The sequence below is a fragment of the Sus scrofa genome, chromosome 3 (genome assembly GCF_054392235.1).
Source record: "Sus scrofa isolate SSC_HxYL_T2T_F1_AM1 chromosome 3, Sscrofa_HxYL_maternal_Yorkshire_Landrace_v2.0, whole genome shotgun sequence".
Classification (NCBI taxonomy): domain Eukaryota; kingdom Metazoa; phylum Chordata; class Mammalia; order Artiodactyla; family Suidae; genus Sus; species Sus scrofa.
In genome coordinates, this window is record NC_139385.1 from 15,870,232 (window position 1) to 15,885,564 (window position 15,333).

The 15,333-nt window shown below is 48.9% G+C and overlaps 1 protein-coding gene across 3 annotated transcripts in view; it reads right to left on the reverse strand.

Moving 5' to 3' along the window:
* The window catches only part of TYW1 (tRNA-yW synthesizing protein 1 homolog (S. cerevisiae)), a 254,780-nt gene that overhangs the window by 95,601 nt on the left and 143,846 nt on the right, over positions 1-15,333 (reverse strand). For all 3 annotated transcript variants that reach the window (XR_014840300.1, XR_014840299.1, XR_014840298.1), the window contains exon 16: positions 1,879-2,050. The gene's annotated coding sequence lies outside the window, so the exon portion shown is untranslated. The remainder of the gene's footprint in view (positions 1-1,878; positions 2,051-15,333) is intronic.

The following is a 15,333-nucleotide window of genomic DNA, read 5'->3' on the forward strand; positions in this document are numbered from 1 at the left end:
CTATAAAGACAAAAGACAAAAACAAAACAAAACAAAATAGCTACAGCTAACATCACACTTAATCACAATCAACTCGTCTCCCCATTAGGATTCGGAAGATGACAGTCATTTCTGCTTTTAGCCCTTCTATTCAACATTGAACTAGAGGTTCAAACCAGTGGAATGAAACAAGAAAAAGAAAACAAAAGTCACCCTGATTATAAAGGAATAACAGAAAATGTCTTCATTCACAGACGACATGATTAGTGGAATCGGCAGAAGAGCTTAGTAGAACGAATACAATCTGACTTCTAGGTATAAACCCAAAGGAAATGAAATCATTATCTTCATGAACTATCTGAACCCCCATGTTCATTACAGCAGTATTCACAATAGCCAAGACATGGAGACGACCTGAGTGTCCGTCAGTGGATGCACGGATAAGAACATGTGGTACATACATACAATGGAACACTCTTCAGCCGTAAGGAAAAAAAGGTTGATCCTGCCATTTACAACAACATGGATGAACGCTGAGGGCATTCTGCTAAATGAACTAGGACAGAGGAAGAAAAATAACCTTACGATCTCATTTGGACATGAATCTAAAAATCAAACAAACAAACAACGGATGTCCTGGATACGGAGAAGAGATTGGTGGCCGCCTGGGGGTGGGGGGTGGGGGCAACATGAGTGAAGAGGGTCAAAAGGTGCAAGCATCCAGTTATCAAAGAGTAGATCTTCTAAGTTCTCATCACAAGAAAAAACTCTGTGTAACTGTATGGTGAAAGATGGTAACTAGCCTTATTGTGGTGATCATTTCACACGATATACAAATATCAAATCATTATATTGCACACCTGAAATTTTCTATCCACTGAAAACTACAAAATATTGTTGAAAGAAATTAAAGAAGACATAATAACTGGAATGATATATCTTGTTTGTAGGTCAGAAGATCATACATGGACAACTGATTTTTGATAAAGATACAAAGGCATGGGGAGTTCCCGTTGCGGTTCTGCGGAAATGAATCTGACCAGCATCCATGAGAGTGCAAGTCTGATCCCTGGCCTTGCTCAGTGGGTTAAAGACTGGGTGTTGCCGTGAGCTGGATGTAGGTCACAGACGTGGCTTGGATCTGGCATTGCTGTGGCTGTGGCATAGGCCAGCAGCTGTAGCTCTCATTCTGCTCCTAGCCTGGCAACTTCCATATGCCTCAAGTGCAGCCCTAAAAAGACAAAAAAAAAAAAAAAAAAAAAAAAAAAAGCTACAAAGGCAATTCAGAAAAGAAAAGACTCATTCAACAAACGGTGCTGGTTATCTATATGCAGAAAGAGAAAAAGAGAGAAGGGAAGAGAAAAAGACCTTTGATGCATACTTTGCCTTATATGCAAAAAATTAATTCAACAGGGATCAGAGACCCAAATGTAAAACTGAAACTATGAAACTTCCAAAAGAAAACATCAGAGAAAAATCTCAAGACCTTTTCTTAAATTCAGTACCAAAGCGTGAGCCATAAGAGAACAAAGCGATAAATTACACGATCAAAATTTGAAACTTCTTTCAAGTATTAAAAAAAGAAAAAGAAAAAGAAAAAATACTCTATGGACTGGAAGAAAATATTCAGAATATATATCTTATAAAGGACTTGTAATCAGAATATATAAGGAACTCTCAAAATTCAACAATAAGCAAACAACGCAATTTTCAAAAATGAGTGAAAGATTTTAACTTCATTAAAGAAGATATCTCTAGGGGGAAAAAAGCAGACGAAAAGATGCTCAACATCATTAGGCATTATAGAAATGCAGATTAAAACTACAGCGAGATACCATTACATAGCTATAAAACCACAGTACATACCTATTAAAACTACAGGGAGAGACCATTACCTACCTATAAAAACGGCTGAAGCATGTATGGGTACACGAGAGGAAGTGGAACTCTCATACGCCAATGGTAGAAATGCAAAATGGTACAAGCGCTTTGTAAAGGAGTCTGGCGTTTTCCTCGAAGGTTAACATGTACAGGCAGACCTCGGAGATACTGCAGGTTCTATTCCAGGCCACTGCAATGAAGCAAATATCCCAATAAAATGAGTCACGGGAATGCTTTGGTTTCTCAGTGCCTATAAAAGTCATGCTTACACTATACTGTAGTCTATGAATTGTGCATTACGTCTTAAAAAAAACAATGAACATATCTTTAAAAATACTTAAAAATACTGCCTGGGGAGGAGGAGAGGAGAGTTTATAAAGGGATACAAGGAGTTGCCAAGGGGGAGAGGGGAGGGAGCAGGAGGGACTGGGGGTTAGTAGATGCAAACTATTACATTTAGAATAGATGAGCAATCCAGCAATCCCACTCCTGGGCAACTATCCAGAGAAAACCATGACTTGAGAAAATACACGTACTCCAATGTTCACTGCAGCGTGATATACAATAGCCAAGACGTGGAAGCAACCTAAATGACCATTGACGGAGGAGTGGCTAAAGAAGATGCGGTACATATACACAATGGAATATTACTCAGCTGTAAAAAGGAAAGACTTAATGGCATTTGCAGCAACACGGAAGGACCTAGAAATGATCATGCTAAGTGAAGTCAGACAGTGAGACACAAACGTCATATGCTATCACTTATATGTGGAATCTAAAAAAGGGATACAGCGAACTTCTTTGCAGAACAGATACTGATTCACAGACTTTGAAAAACTTATGGTCACCAAAGGAGACAGGTTGGGGGGAGGGGTGGACTGGGGGTTTGGGATGGAAAGGCTGTCAAACTGGGTTATGATGCTCATTATTCAACTATAAATATATAAAATGTATTAAGTTTAAAAAAAAGAATGGATAAGCAATGAGGTCCTACTGTACAGCACAGGAACTACATCCAGTCTCTTGGGATAGACAATGATGGAAGATAATATAAGAAAGGGAATGTATATTTGACTGGGTCACTTTGCTGTATAGCAGAAATTGGCAAAACATTGTAAATGAACTGTAATTTTTTTAAAAAAATTACCTATAAAGGGATACGAGGAGATTTTGGGGGGTCATGGACAATATCTACTGTTTTGAGATGACAGTTCTGCGGATGCCTAGATACAGAGGTTATATTGACCCAATTGTATACTTCAAATATATGCCATTTATTATAGGTCAGTTATACCTTAATAATAAACTCATTAACAAGTTTTAAAAAGCTCTCAGGTTAAGGACCCGAGTCCTACTGCTGGAATCTGAAGTCTCAGCGGGTCCTGTGTGTGTGTGTGTAGCATGGTCCTGAGTCCCTGTTTGCACATCTGTATTGAGAGCAAGAGGAGGCTGTGGCCTGACAGGATGCAGGATGCTGTGGTTTCCGGGCAGGCTACCCCTCAGGATCTCCGAGTGGAGAGAGTGGCCGCTCTGCTCAGGAAACCCGGGCTTCCGGTTTTCCTAAGATAGAAACGGATGAGCAGAATGTGCCAAAAATCCATGGGGAGTTGAGGCCTTGTCACAGGAGCAATGGTGGAAGCGACTGCTTGTTGGTCCAGAGAAGAGAAGCTAGGGAGTGATTTTACCTGGCTCTGAACTTCCCAACGGTGAGAACCCGGACTGAGCATGAGACCTACTGGGAAAGCTATTTCAACTCAACCAAAGTAGTCTCTCCTTAGTGCTCCCTAGTGATCCCCTTCCCTCCAAGGGCAAGGTCTCATCACCAGGGGCAGCCCATTGTGGACTGGACAACACCGGGTTAGGGTTCTGTAGAAACAATGGAAACACTGGCAGGAAATCGGGTTCCCGGACTGTGAGGATCCCTTCCAGCCCTTAAGGATTTGATTTTCTTGCTTGCTTGCTTTTTAGGGCCACACCCGAGGCATATGGAAGTTCCCAGGCGAGGGGTCGAATCGGAGCTACAGCTGCTAGCCTACGCCAGAGCCACAGCAATGCAGGATCTGAGCCATATCTTCGACCTACACCACAGCTCATGGCAACGCCAGATTCTTAACCCACTGAGCGAGGCCAGGGATCGAACCTGCAACCTCATGGTTCCTAGTCAGGTTCATTTCCTCTGCACCACAATGGGAACTCCTGATTTTCTATCTAAAATCCCATTGGGTGCTGTGTGTGCAGTGGTTACGAGACTGGCTAATATTTCAATTACACTGGAAGATTTCCACAGGGAAGGACTTGAAACACACACACGCACGGGCACATTAAAAAGCCTCAACCTCAAAGACTCCATCTTCTGAATACCTCATTTCCACCCCATTTTGGACAACTGGGACATCATTAACCCTCATCACGCTGCCTGCCATCAGAAGACTGGAAAGTTATTCTGGAAGCCACATACCTGCCTCTAAACCAGATTGGGGAGCCTGAGGAGCAGATGACAAGAGCTGCTTGCACCTGCACCAGGAAGAAGTACACAGGGGAGCCTTCCAAAGCTGCGATGGAGCCAAGGAAAGCTGCATTCCGACGTCCGGCCTGCCCCTCGCTCCACACGGCAGGAAAAGGAACATTCACAGGGACTCCTAAGGTGGAACCACACGGCCCATCTCGGGATGCTCAAAGCTACCGTGACGGCTGTGACTGTTGAATGAAAGCTTCCTGCAGAAGCCTCACGGGAGGAAAACAGGCAGGGGGAAACGGAGAGTAAACTGATCATAAACCAGAACAAAGTTCTCTCAGAACTCCTTCAGAAGTTACTCCGTGCCTTTCAGTCCCTTTGGGGAATCCATCTCTTTGTGACAACATAGGAAAGGTTCTCTCTCAAGGGGGCACTTGGTTTTCGTGGTCTCAGGGGAGAGCAGGGACCACATACCCCCCCACCCCCGGGTTGTGCTTGTGTTTGGTTCTGTGGCACTGATGAGATAGATGATCGGGTTCATAGGGCTGCTGGGAATCAAATTAGAAAAACATCAAATAATTCCGGACCATTTTATTTCATCTCATTTCCATTTGTACCTGAGAGGAAATGAACATCTCAATGGCCCGAGAGGGTGAAACTGTCAGATGCTGTTGCCAGGACAGGAGAGAAGAATGAGCGGGCTCTCTGGGTGGAGGGGCTGGGGGGCTTCAGGCTCCCTCCCAGACAACCTGCAAGGACCTTGTGACAGCCAGGGAGGCAGACAGCCAAGGCTGAAGCTAGTGGGACAGGAGAGGTGACAATCTCTCCCAGAGAAGAAGCACGGCGGGGGCGGGGGGGGGGGGTTGCTGAAGGGCTGGGTCCAGGGTCAGCAAACACGTGGACACAACCTATAAACTACTGCGGCCCCCAGGGAGCCACGGTCCCTTGAATGCGGGCCCTGGTTCTGCTGACACCATATATCAGGGCAAAAAAAAAAAAAAAAAGCCAAAAGTACAAAAGATTTGTAATCCACTGGAAGAAAACTGTGATATAGCTATGATGAGTCTTTCAGAGATGCCTGCAGATTGTTTTTATACCTTAAAAGGACAGCCTGGTCCTGCCCAAACTCAGAGAACCATTTAGGGCCTTTTCAAACCAAAAGAGGTGCCCAGGAGGTTTGAAAGAGGCCATTAGTAACAGACGTGGCACGTTCCCCCCGACTTATTAAAAAAAGAGACCGGTTTTATAAATGAATCCATTAGAAAGTGTTCAGGAGATATTGGGGCCCTGAGGAGTGGCTGACGAGGAGGGAAGGGAAGGTAATGAGGGCAGTGAGCGATCTGTTATTTTTTGAATTTGCCAAAGGAGACGATTCCCATGATCGCTCCTGGGCAGGAGGTAATGGCTTTGCAAGGGGCCTGCACAGGCAGAGGAAGGCGCTGGGGACACAACCTCCTGCTGGGGGCTCCCGTCTGGGTGGGGGAGGGCGGGGGAGGTCGGGGGAGGGGAGGCAAACACTTAGGCCAGTGCAAGGCAACCCCGTGTGCAATGGACACTATTACAAGTGTGCAAAGGAAAAGGGCCGCTCCCTCAGGTGGGGGCGTGGGGGTCTCCCAGGGGCCGTAATATCCTGGCCGTGTGCTGAAGGGTGAACAGGCAGGCAGAAGGCGGAGCTGGGAAGGCCCTCAGGTGCCCAAGGCAGCTGGAGAAACAAGCTTGTGGTGGAGTTCCCGTTGTGGCGCAGTGGTTAACGAATCTGACTAGGAACCATGAGGTTGCAGGTTCCATCCCTGGCCTTGCTCAGTGGGTTAAGGATCTGGCATTGCCGTGAGCTGTGGTGTAGGTCGCAGATGTGGCTCAGATCCTGCGTTTCTGTGCCTGTGGTGTAGGCCACAGCTATAGCTCCGATTGGACCCCTAGCCTGGGAACCTCCATATGCCATGGATGTGGCCCTAAGAAACAACGAAAAAACCCAACAAACAAAAAAACAACAGGCTTGTGGTGCAGAGGAGTCCCCAGGGTTGGGGCCATCCACGTTGGGGGCGGGGATCAAGGCTCAGGGGAAGGGAGGGGGGGCGGGGGGCAGGATGACATCACAGTGTGTGGGGTGGGGGGAGGGGGAGATGGAAAGCTGGGGCAAGAATCACTTCAGCGGGCAGGAGGTGCAGGTGGAGGAGGTCAGAGCTGCCAGGGAGGGGAAAGGGAGAGCCAAGTGGCCCTGGGACCAAAAGCTAGAGAGTTGGGTGGGATGAAAGGGGCACCTGTTGGATCTGGGGCAGGGGCATCACTTTGGACTTTGCCCAAGAGGAGTCAGCGGTGTGGCCAGGAGCAGATTCCGCAGCAAACTACCGGAGGTGAGAAAGGGGGTTTCTTCACTTTGACTTTTTTTTCTTTCTTTCTTTCTTTTTTTTTTTTTTTTTTTTTTTTTGCCTCTCCCATGGATAGAGAAGTTCCCAGGCGAGGGATCGATCCCGCACCACAGCAGTGATAAAGCCAAATCCTTAACCTGCTAGGCCACCAGGGAACTCCACCTAGCCTGACTTTTCAGGCATCAGAATGCAGAAAAACGAAGCTTGCGTTTGGAGACAAATTTCCAGCTGTTATTTGGAGGATACCTGAAAGGATGAGGGCTGGAGTCAAGGCTCCTGAAATAGGGAAATTGAAAGCTTTTTAACCATAGCGGGAAGGTGGCGAGGGGCCTCGGCACCCCCATGGGAAGGGGCCCACCCTGCACGTGCAGAAGTACCCCGATGCCTGCCTCCCCCCCACACCCCCGTGCCCAGGAATTAGTTGTAGGAGTCCCATCAGGTCAGCGGAGTGTGGTCCGTTAATGAGATAAAATCTAAAAGCTTTATAAACACACTTTATTTCTAGGCATGTTTGTGTGAGACAGTGTTTTGGGGGGCTATTTTTCTTATTTTCCAATAAAATTAAATAAACACACGTGAGCACACACATGTTATTGTGTAAACAGAGCACAGGAAGATGAGCCGTGCTGGCGGGATGAGGGGTTGATGTGATTTCTCCTGGTTTGAATGAAGGAAGACTTGGTCCTCCCTCTACCCCTCGCCCTGCTGCAGAGGGCATCGCTTTCCCGCCCTGCCCGGCAGTCTCTCTAATCTTCCAAATTACATCAGCATCCCCCGCCCCGCCTCCCCGGAAGCGATGGGCTGACTCTTTCGGAGGGGACACGGGGAAGAGTGGGACAGGATGCGGTGGCCAAAGCAATGACCGATTTGAGATTCTGAGTCATGAATGATCATAATTAGAAGGCAGACAGAGTGCGCTGCTGGTGCTGCCTTTGCTGCCTGTTCCCTGTGAAAGCTCTGGGAATTAAAATAATGGGCTTTTAAAACAAAAGCCGGGTAGGGCTCTACCTAATGGCCTGCGCACTGAGCACTGGCAGCAGGCGGCCGCACACGGACCTGTGGCTGACAGGTCCTGCAGAAAACAGATGGAACTGTCACCTCCGGGAACACCCCCTGGCCCCCAAGGCAAAGGAGCCAGACAGAGCCCAGGAAGAGAGGGCCCCCGTGACTCAGGCCAGGAAGGAGTCCCAGGAACCCTGCCAGCAAGGGCTGGGGAATAGGATGACTTACTGGGGAACGAGGACTGCCATTACAACCCCAGGCACGCAAGGACAAACACCCAGGAGTTTCTGCGGGGGTACAGTGGGTTTTGAGAACCCAGCTAGGATCCAGGAGGATCCAGGTGCCATCCCTGGCCTCACTCAGTCAGTTAAGGGTCCGGCGTTGCCATGAGCTGAGGTATAGGTCACGGATGTGGCTCGAATGCTGTGTTACTGTGGCTGTGGTGCAGGCCGGCAGCTGTAGCTCCGACTCAGTCCCTAGCCTGGGAACTTCCATAGGCTGCAGGTGCAGCCCTAAAAAGCGTAATAATAATAATAATGATAATGATAAAAGAATCTGACTATAGAGGTCTCAGTCACTGTGGGGATGTAGGTTTGATCTCTAGCCCAGCTCAGTGGGTTAAAGGAGCCAGCACAGCTGCAGCTGTGGTATAGGTCACAGCTGCAGCTCAGATTTAATCCCTGAACCAGGAACTTCCATATGTCGAGGCTGCGGCTGCTAAAAAACAGAAAAAAAAGGAGTTCCCATCGTGGCACAGTGGAAACGAATCTGACTAGGAACCATGAGGTTGCAGGTTTAATCCCTGACCTTGCTCAGTGGGTTAAGGATCCGGCGTTGCCATGAGCTGTGGTGTAAGTCACAGACACAGCTCAGATCTGGTGTTGCTGTGGCTCTGGTGTTGGCTGGCAGCTGTAGCTCCGATTGGACCCCTAGCCTGGGAACCTCCATATGCCGCAGGTGCAGCCCTATAAAGACAAAAAAAAGAAAAAAGGACACCCACACAGGTCCCTACTGGTGGGGGTGAGGGAGGACTGAGAAGAGGGGAGACTGGCTGGGGGAAGGGAAACCGCCTGATCTGGAGACCAGACAAGCGGACATGGTGACAATCCAGCAACACTGGCATTCTCCCTCGGCAAGACCCTGGCCTGGCCCTGCTCACCACCAACCATCACTTCAGACCTGGGCAACTGGAGAAGGGTTGGAAGGGAAAGCTGGGGTGGGGATGCCAAACCTTCCTGCCTTTGAAGCGCCCAGCCAACAACCCCCATATTTTTATAGCCCCAGCAGATGAAGGCATTTGAAGGCGTTAAGCTGGGTTCCCAGCTCGGTGACACCCCTCCTCTCGCAGGGCCTTGAGCCCCAACACTGAGCTGCACCCCTGCTCATCCCCCCTCGGTGCCTCTCACTCCTCCAACGCACCTCATAAGGCATGACTCACCAGGGCAAGAACAGACGGGGCTGTCTTCTCACTGGTCCAAAACGTCCTTGGCATCCCTCCCCACTGGCCATCGAGGGCGGTCGCTGCCAAGGCTACACCTCCCCGTCCTGCTGATCCAACCCTGACTTTGCTCAGGTAGCAGGTGGAATTCCTGGGTCCAAGGCAGTCCCGGACCCTGGCCCAACAGGGGGCATATGAAATCTGGTTCTGAGATACTGACACACAGACTTTGGAAAACTTATGGTTTCCAAAGGAGACAGTTTGGGGGGTGGGAGAGATGCGCTGGGGGTGTGGGGTGGAAATACTATAAAACTGGGTTGTAATGATTGTTGTACAACGATAAATGTAATAAATTCATTGAGTAATACAAAAAAATTTTTTAAAAAAAATCTGGTTCTGGCCAAGGAGGTGTATGGGGAGGTCTGCCTGGAGGCTTCTGGGAAAGGCAAACATTCCCTGAAGAAGGACAAGAGCCAAGCAAAGATAAAGTCTTTTGTTGCCCTGAACAGCCTTTGAACATGGTGACCATGCAGTAAAGTGGAAAGAAAGAATCTGAGTCTTGCTGATCTGGTGGAGCCACCAAAGCAAATGCAGGAGCCTCACCTCCAGATGCCTGGTCACGTGAGATGATTACATGCCCCTCGTGCTTCCACCACTACTGACATAGGACAGTTACTTGCAGCCAAATGCGCCCTGTTGGACCCCTGGGGTTGTCTCTTTCAATGTCAGCCCATCAGCGACGCTGACACTTGCCCACCTCTAGTTCAGATGCTCCCCAGGTACCCAGCCTGGGGGTCAGCCAGCCGTAAGAGCTGGTGGTGACAAATCTCAGGACTCAGCATGGAATCTGGGGTAACCCTGGCTCATGGCCAAGGCTAGCTGAGTTGGTGGCAACCTGAGAGCCTGGGGTTCTAAAGAGAGGAGGTTGCCATGCTGGCCCAAAGACAAGCTAGCCCAAGGTCTCTGTTAGCTTCCTGAATCCTCACAGCTGGGCAGAAGCAAGAATTGCAAATCCATGGGTGTGGTTGTGTTGTGATAAACCTTTTCTTAAGGACACGGACATGTGAATTTCATGTGATTTTCACATGCCATGAAATATTATTCTTGTGATTTTTTTTTTCTTTTTACATTTTTGCATATGGAAGTTCCCGGGCTAGAGGTCGAATTGGAGCTGCAGCTGCTGGCCTATACCACAGCCACGGCAACACCAGACCCGAGCCACATCTGCAACCTACGCCACAGCTTGTGGCAGCAATGGATCCTTAATCCACTTAGTGAGGCCAGGGATCAAACCCGCATCCCCGCAGGACACCATGTCAGGTTCTTAACCTGCTGAGCCACAGTGGGAACTCCCGACATTTTCCATCCAATTAAAATGTAAAACCCATTCTTGCCTCATGGTTGTACAAAAATATTTCTCAGGCTGGATGTGGCTCGTGGGGCCTGGGATAGGTGTGCTCAGGAGGGTACTGTGATCAGGAGGAGAAAATGTGGGGAGTTCCCTGGTGGTCTAGTGGTTAGGACTTGACACTTTCACCGCTGCAGCCCAGGTTCAATCCCTTGTCTGGGAACTGAGATGCAACGTTCAGCCGCTGCATGCCACAACCAAGAAAAGAAAAGAAACTGTGGAGTTGAGAAGTCACTTATGTGATGAGAGGATCATGTTGAAACTGGGAGAAAGTCCAGCTCGGGTGGGCTGCCCCGGGGAAAGGAGCTCCCAGGCCCACTCTAGTGACTGGGTCTCTGTGCACGTGTCAGTCCACGTGTCAGCAAGGCAATGGGCTCCCTGGGAGAGTGGACCCTGGGCCAGGGGGGAAGGTGTGAACGGCCCAAGGGAGTGGAACCTGGAGGGAGTTTTATCACATGTACAGGCTCCAGCTGAGCCTGGCGGGGGTGGGATTTCCTGGGCAGCCTGGATCCCCACGTTGCTGTGGGCCTGACACGGGCCTGCAGCAAGGCTACTGGGGTCACAGGAGCCACTGGCTGGCTTGGAGTGAAAGGAGCCACAGATGGAAGGTCCTGGAGAAACAGGCCAAGAGACACTGGGCCAGGCGCACGAGACTTCCCTTCCTCCATCCAGATGCGGCAGAACAGAAGAGGGGGCATCGCTGGGGACAGGGACATTCCGGGGGGTGGTGGCAGGTGGGCAGCAGACAGTGGACTTGCGCTGATGATGTGCTATGACATTAGCCAGACTACACTGCAAGGGATAAAAGCAGCTCCGATGAACCCAAGTGAAAGGTGATGTGAGGCTCCTGCAACTGGGGCGTTCAGGGAAGCTGTGAAGATGGGACATCGGCATCGAGCCCCGGCAGGACGCGGGCTCCGTCTCTCAGATCAGCCCCTGCTAGCCTGACTTGAAGATCCAGGGAAGGCCTTCAGCTGGTCCCACTCCCATCTGGACCTGTCCCCATACCCCGGGAGGGCGGTCATAGCAGCTGCCTGGTTCAAGGTCACAAGGCCAATGTCAAGGCCCATAGCGGGGAGGGGAGACTAAGAGCTCAGCCTCCACCAGTCACCTCCTGATACAGTGCGTGAGGCCAGTGCATCCCCCTAAAGTGGGGGTGTCACGGGACAGAACAAAGAACAAATCCCCCCCACAGCAGCCCTTACCACCCACTGCAGGTCTGAAAGACTTCATTTCCCTCCGAATGAAGAAGCTGGAGTGGAAGGAACACGCAGCTCTCAGAACAGCCCTGAGGAAGCGGGGACTCCTTCCGAGCAGTGGGGAAGGAGGAGGCAGGTGGCTGATAAAACAAGAGCTCCCTTTCCAAGCTCCTCTCTCACCCAGAGGTGGGCACTTTCCCTCCCAGCCTGTTGCAGACATCCTGGCTTTGGACTGAGGTCAGTGGCCACTATAAATTCTCTAACACCTAGGCTGGAATTCCTGAAATCACCGAGGAGAAATCGCAACGCACCAGAGTTCCTTCCCAACAACTGGGTCTTTTTCCCCAGAAAAGGCAATGAATTTACAACACGGTACCCAGGAGCGTCAAAACCTGGTCCTGAGCGTATCGCACTGTGTTACACTGAATGCAAGGGAATCAGAAAAGGACAAAAACACCGCACAGGCCAACAGCCAACAGGATTCGTCACTGCCAGCTTGCCTTCAATCCGTGGTGCCCCGGGAAGAGTTCATCAATCTCTATTTAAACAGAAAGGGAGAAGAGCAACCCAGCACACTGAAAGAAAAACAACAACAGCGAAAGGTTAAATAATCCTTCAGCGGATGAGCTGTGCTGTTGTGAATATGTGGGATTCCAACTATAGGCTGAATTCCAACTTTGGGATCTTATTTAAGGAAAAAGCTTCAGTGGCTGACTCCACCAGGTAGAAAACACCTTTCCCATACCTCTTATTGTGCTAGTCTCATTCAAATAATATTCATTTCTAGGTTTCTTCCCACATGTGAGTCTTCCATAGTTCAAGCGAGAATTGTAAGTTTGGAATTCTGGGGTTTTAACATTAGCATCGTATCATCCACAGCTGTCATTAAAAAGCCTTCAAGCGTTCATCAGGACCCCTCCCACCCCAGGAAGGGACGTTTTTCTGTCCTCCTCTGTGGCTCGCCTCTCACTGGCCTCTGACACTGTGCTGTCTGTTCTTCACCTGCTCTCACCCATCTCCGCCCCTGACCTCGGGTTTCTGGGACTCCATGGGCCTGGTTACTCTCCTGCCTCCCCTGTTGACGATGTCTGGGGGTTTCTTTCCCATCCACCACGACCTGCGAGAGTTCCTGGAGGTGTGGCCTCTCCTCCTCCCTCTACATGGGCTCTGCAGGTGACCTCGGCTCTAGGGCAGAACCTACACCAGGATGAGCTACAGTTTCTTCCACCCTAGACCTCCATGCCTGGCCGCTGGCTTGACCTTCCCCTTGGACGTCTTGGCGTGATTCAAAGCCACACGTCAACTCAGGATCTCCCCCGGGGCTTGGCCCTCTTCCAGTTTAGCCAGCTTGGAGCCCGACACTGGCATTTTTCCCATTCCCAAGCCAGAAAACCCAGGCATCATCCTTGACAACTCACCTGTCCTGCCTCCCTGCCCCTCCCCACCTCTGCCCCCGCCCCCCGCCCCCCATCTAGGTAGTTTGTGGCCAAATCTGTCAGTGTGTCCGCCTAAGGTCTCTTTCAGATCTACCCACTGCCCCCTATTCCAGCCACCCAGCTCAGCAGGCAGCGGTGTGCACTACACAAATGCTACCCCGCAGGCCTTACCTCTGGCTAGTTCCAGGATCCCTACCAGCTCCTCTCCTTCCCTTCTGCTCTCTCCAGGCCATTTTCCAGGCCGAAGCCAGAGGGGTTTTATTAAGATGCAAATCTAATCACGAAGTGCCTTTGCATAATTGCTCCTAGGGCTTGGCCTGGCCTACCTCTCCCTGAGTCATCACCATTACGTGCTCCTGGTTCCCGGCCCTCTCCTACCTCTTCTGCAGCATCCTGCCACCGCTGTGGCCTTCCCACAGCTACTCAGATGCACCCGGACCCTCCCCTACGCAGCCCTGGAGAGTGCTCGGGCTTCTGCCTGCCTCTACCTTCCTCCCCTGGCCCCCTGCCTCTTACACTGGTTTTCTATCTACACAGGGTTCTGAAAGTGTGGCCTCTTAGCAGCATTTGCATAACCCAGGAACCAGTTAGAAAAGTAAATTCTCCTGCACTGCACACCTATAATAAACAGAAAACTCTGGAGCAGGGTCCACAAAGCTGTTTTAACAAGCCCTCTGGGTAATTCTGAGGCATGAGCAAGTTGGGAGCCGGTGGTCAAGGAAGGCCTTCCTCATCCAAGCTTTCTTCTGAGCTTTTCGTTCCATTTGACTTTTCTGTATTTGGTATAAAGAACGGAACGACATAGCTTTTTTCTCCCAAATCCCCACTGATTTATGATGCCTCCTTTATCCTATATTGGTTTTCATAAACATTCAGGTTTGCCTCTGTGCTTTTTTTTTTTTAAAGTTTATTATAGAGATATATTTCATACACTTTAAAATTCACCCATTTAAAGTGTCCAGTATAATTTTTAGTATATTCACAAAGTTGTGCATTCATAGCTGATTTTAGTATTTACATCTTGTGTTCTTGGTGCGTCTGGCTAAAGGTCTGTCAATTTTGTTGCTTTTTCAAAGAAACAACTTTGGTCTCACTAATTGTTTCTACTGCTTTTCTTTCTTTCATTTATTTCTGCCCTAGCATTTATTATTTTTTTCCTTTAGCTTTCTTTGGGTTTAGTTGTTCTTTATCTAGTTCTTTAAGATGGAAGTTTAGGTTATTAATTTGAGATGTACCTTCTGGTTTGGGGGATTATTTTTTTGGCTGTGGCATGGGGAAGTTCCTGGACCAGGGATCAAACCCATGCCACAGAAGCAACTTGGGCCACTGCAGTGACAATGCCAGATCCTTAACCCACTGGGCCACAGAGGGACTCCAGAGAGGTATCTTCTTTTTATTTATTTATTTATTTATTTTTGTCTTTTTGCCTTTTCTTGAGCCGCTTCTGTGGCATATGGAGGTTCCCAGGCTAGGGGTCTAATCGGAGTTGTAGCCTCTGGCCTACACCAGAGCCACAGCAACGCAGGATCCGAGCTGTGTCTGCAACCTACACCACAGCTCACAGCAACACCGGATCCTTAACCCACTGAGTAAGGCCAGGGATCGAACCCGCAATCTCATCATTCTTAGTCGGATTCATTAACCACTGTGCCACTATGGGAACTCCCGGTATCTTCTTTTTAATGTAGGCATTTACACCAACAAATTTCCTTCTAAGCACTACATCAGCAGCATCCCATAGGTTCTGTTATGTTGTGTTTTACTTTCATGCATCTCTAAGGCTTTTCTAATTTCCATAGGATTTCTTCTTTGACTCACTGTTTACTTATGCTGTTGGTTAATTTCTCTTAATATTTATGAAGTTCCTGAATTTTCCTCTGCTGTTGATGTTTAATTTCATACCATTGGTCAGAGAATATACTTTTTATAATTTCAATCCTTTTAAATTTATTGAGACTTGTTTTGTGATCTAACATATGGTCTATACTGGAGAATGTTCCATGGGCACTTGAGAATAATGTGTTGTTGGTTGAGTATTCTAGACAGGTCTGTTAGGGTAGTTGGCTTATAATGTTGCTGGAATCTTTTATTTCCCTGTTGATCTTTGCCTAGTTGTTCTATCCTTTGTTGTAAATGGGTTATGTAAGTCTCCAGTTACTATTGACT